Below are 4,640 nucleotides of genomic sequence, written 5' to 3'. Positions count from 1 at the left end.
TGAAGTCTCTTGCACTGGGGCCCAACGAGGCAGTCCAGTACAGGGAAGGGGTTTTAGTTACAGGCAACCGTGAGAGACAACTTCTGCTCCAAGAAAAGCAGGCAGATGCTTTTGAAGAGGAAAGGAATAAACTGCTTAAAGATATACTGGAAACTACAATCAAACAGGTGAAGAAAAAGAACAAAATTATTCAAAACCTGAAAATGGAAATAGAAGCAATAAGCAAAAGAGCAACTGAGGGATTCCTGGATTTGGAAAACCTAGGGAAGAGAAGAGGAATTAGAAACAAAAGCATCAACAACAGAATATAAGAGATAGAAGAGAAAATCTCAGGCAAAGAAGATAAGATAGAAGAACCTGATACAACAGACAAAGAAACATTAAATCTAAAAATTTCCTGACACAAAACATCCAGGAAATCTTGGATACCATGAAAATACATAACCTAAGATCAAAAGGAAGAGAAGAAGGAAAGTCTTAGCTCCAAGGGCCAGAAAATATTTTCTACAAAATCATAGAAGAAAAATTTCAGAAGAAAATGTATCCAACCACCATAGGAAGAGGAGCCCCTGCCATGTCCACATATCTGCAATGGATGGTCATTCAGTAGTGCTCCAATTTCTTGATCAAGAATAAGAAGCAGATGTACAGCACAGAGCTCAATAATCTGAAGGCTCCAAACTCCTTCTGTTACAATGGGATAATTCAACAGAAGGCCATCAGAGTAGAGCACACTGCTGATGGCAAAGGGGTCAGGGTAGTTATGAAACATAGATCCAGCTAGAGAAAACCTGCCACTTCTTACATTACGACCACCATCAACAGGAATGCTTGGGCTAGCCTCAGCAGCATGAGGTACATGATTCAAAAGAACAAGTACTACCCTGATCTTCATATGGCGGCCATCCACAGAGACAGTACCATCCTTTGAAGCCAGAATCCTGTTGTGGTGAAGACAAAACAGACCCACCCCACTAAGAGATCCTGAGCCGCACACCCCAGAAACAATGAAAGGTCCACTGACCTGTTCAACCCCAAAAATTCCCTAACCTAAAGAAATAGATGCCTATAAACATACAAAAACCTTATAGAACACCAGTTAGTGTGGAGTAGAAAAGAAAATCCTATGGAAACATAATAATCCAAACACTAAATCTACAGAACAAAGAAAGAATATTAAAAGTTGCAAGGGAAAAAGTTCAAGCAACATACAAAGGATGACTGATCAACATCACACCTGATTTCTCAAAAGAGTCTCTACAAGCTTGAAGAGCATAGACAGATGTCTTGTAGCCACTAAGGAAACACACTTGCGAACCTAGACTACTATACCAGAAAAATTTTCAGTCAACACAGATGGAAAAACCATGCTATCCTTAGACAAAGCCAAGTTTAAACAATATCTATCCATACATCAAGACCTACAGAAAAATACTTGAAGGAGAACTATGAGGGACATTCTTATATTATGAAAACTACCAGCAGAGCTAGTGGTAGGCAGCCTCATAAGGAAACCATATCTGTACAGTCTCTTCTTGGCTTTAGATATTTGTGGGAGATTTGGCTCTGTGATTACTTTTATGTTGGCAATATAGGCTCTTGTTATAAAGCACAGGCTGGCCTCAATTCACAGTGCTCCTGCTGTAGATTCAGTAGTAAGGGTGTCACAAACCAATGTGTAGTTTATTGTTTTTTGTACTGATTTTGTGTGTGTGTATGTATGTGTGTGCTGATGTGTGAGCACATTTGTATATGTATGATGCATGCACATGTATGTGTGAAAGCTAGAGGACAATCTTGTGTGTCATTGTTCCTCAAGTGTCATTCACCTTGTCAAAAGCCAGACATTTTTTTTTCTTTGTCTGATTCGGACTGGCTTACAAACTTGCACCACCATGAGGAACTTGTTACTTGGGTGCTGGGCCTTAAGTAATGCCCTGTCCTTGTGTTGAGATACACAATCTTTCCCAGCTGAACTATGTCTTCAGGTACACTTTATTCTGATTTTTGATGCACTCTTTACCTTGTATGAACGTTATTCTCTCAACATACCAGTGATTTACCATCTGGTGCTTTAATAATGTTTGTTGCTGGTTGCTCGGGAGATGTGCGCCTGCCTAATGTGAGCCTTTACTGTACTATGGGAATGGAGGTGGTGGTGTATGGTGTAACAGGTGCCAAGACTCAATAGGTCCTGAGATCATAGCATACCCGGCCCCCAGATGGTGCCTTTCAAGTACTAGTGAGGCTGCAGAAACCATCACATAGACAGCCACACCTGCCAATACTAAAACAAAGACCTATTTTTGAGAAAATCAACAAGATAGATAAACCCTTAGCCAGACTAACCAAAGGGCACAGAGACAGTATACAGATTAACAAACTTAGAAATGAAAAGGGGTATATAACAACAGAAACTGAGGAAATTCAAAAAATCATTAGATCCTACTACAAAAGCCTATACTCAACACAACTGGAGAATCTGGAGGAAATGGACAGTTTCCTAGTCAGATATCTGACACCAAAATTAAATCAGGACCAAATAGATCATCTAAACAGTCCCATAACACCTGGGTCATAGAAAGTCTCCCAACCAAAAAAAGCACAGGACCAGATGGCTTCACTGCAGAATTCTATCAGACCTTCATAGAAGACCTAACACCAATACTCTTCAAACTATTCCACAAAATAGAAACAGAAGGAACTCTACCCAACTCGTTCTATGAAGCCACAATTACGCTGATACCAAAACCACACAAAGATCCAACAAAGAAAGAGAACTTCAGGCCAACTTCCCTTATGAATATTGATGCAAAAATACTTAATAAAATTCTTGCCAACTGAATCCAAGAACACATCAAAATGATCATCAACCATGATCAAGTAGGCTTCATACCAGGGATGCAGGGATGGTTCAATATAAGAAAATCCATCAATGCTATCTACTATATAAACAAACTCAAAGAAAAAAAACCATATGATCATCTCATTAGATGCAGAAAAAGCATTTGACAAAATTCAGCATCCTTTCATGCTAAAAGTCTTGGAAAGAACAGGAATTCAAGGCCCATACCTAAACATCGTTAAAGCAATATACAGAAAACCGATAGCCAACATCAAACTAAATGGAGAGAAACTTGAAGCAATCCCACTAAAATCAGGGACTAGACAAGGCTGCCTCCTCTTTCCATATATTTTCAATATAGTACTTGAAGTTCTAGCTAGAGCAATTAGACAACATAAGGAGGTCAAGGGGATACAAATTGGAAAGGAAGAAGTCAAATTATCACTATTTGCAGATAACATGATAGTCTACTTAAGTCACCCGAAAACCTCCACCAGAGGACTCCTACAGCTGATAAACAACTTCAGCAAAGTGGTTGGTTATAAAATCAACTCAAGCAAATCAGTTGCCTTCCTATACTCAAAGGATAAGCAGGCTGAGAAAGAAGTTAGGGAAATGACACCCTTCACAATAGCCACAAACAATATAAAGTATCTTGGTGTGACTCTAACCAAACAAGTGAAAGATCTATACAACAAGAACTTCAGGTCTCTAAAGAAGGAAATCGAAGAAGACCTCAGAAAATGGAAAAATCAGCAGAAGCTCCTCATTCTTGTACCCACCTCCTACAATAGGAGGTCTTATGTGTCTATTGTCCCACACAGACTTTGAAGCTTCTGACATCAGGATTAATACCTTGATGTGCAGGTCCCATTTATAGGATCTCTCAGATCATATATGGTTTCTACTCAGTCCTAGATACCTGGGGAGTTAAGAAGAGTGTTACCAGGTGCCCAGAGTCTACAGAAGTTGAAATAGGCAGGCACCCAGGACCAAGAAATGTAGCATCCAGAACCTTATAATTAAAATATAACTAAGGAAAGGGGAAGGAACAAAGAACAGAAGAGAGAGAGATACAAAACAAATTGCATTCATGTAATAGCCTAGGAAGCAGTCACATCTGTAGGGAAGGAGGTGACAAGGGGCAGTCAGGGAGCTGTTACCACAACCCCATCACAAATTCTGGTCTAAACAGCTAGTGTAAATCCTTTTGCACTGACAGAAATAAATGTTAGGATGCAGCTAGAAGTTTGGTACAAAAACCTGAATTTAGTTTAATAAAACATTTCTTTCAGAAGCATAGCAAATGCCAGGTGGCAAGAAAACCCTTTCTGCTGAACCAAATATGGGCCAACTCTAGTCAACTTTGCTACTCAGCACACAAGGATGTAGGTCTCATGTCCAGAAAAATAGTAAATCACTCTCTGTGGCACTCACAAAGTTAATGAGTGGAAGAGGGTATCCATGCCTACAAGGAGGTAGGAAGGCTCTCCAGGAGTAGGAGGCTCACGAGAATATTCTTCTCTGATCTAGTGAGCCTTTTCCCAGCACTTCCCAACATGGAAGGCTCAACTAAACATTTATCATTACCTGAGGGAAGCAGAACCACTGTGGACTTATGACACCACAGACAGTTCTCAAAAAACTTTGCAATCAAGAAAGTTACCATCCAAGCTACTCAAAAAGTACAGTGTGACTGATGCTCTTTGGGCTTCCTAGCAGACTTGTTTGGGGGAAACTCTGGGACAGTGAATCTCTGAAACTGGTGATGAACAGGTGCCCAATCCACACTTGT

The 4,640-nt window shown here is 40.0% G+C and overlaps 1 pseudogene; it reads left to right on the top strand.

Annotated features, from left to right (window-relative positions):
* The first annotated feature begins 574 nt into the window (after nucleotides 1–574).
* LOC127675663 (60S ribosomal protein L28-like) lies at nucleotides 575–988 on the top strand (annotated as a pseudogene).
* The last annotated feature ends 3,652 nt before the right edge of the window (nucleotides 989–4,640 follow it).

The sequence above is a fragment of the Apodemus sylvaticus genome, chromosome X (genome assembly GCF_947179515.1).
Source record: "Apodemus sylvaticus chromosome X, mApoSyl1.1, whole genome shotgun sequence".
Classification (NCBI taxonomy): domain Eukaryota; kingdom Metazoa; phylum Chordata; class Mammalia; order Rodentia; family Muridae; genus Apodemus; species Apodemus sylvaticus.
Note: the sequence above shows the minus strand (reverse complement) of the source record. Positions and strands in the feature narration are given on the sequence as shown.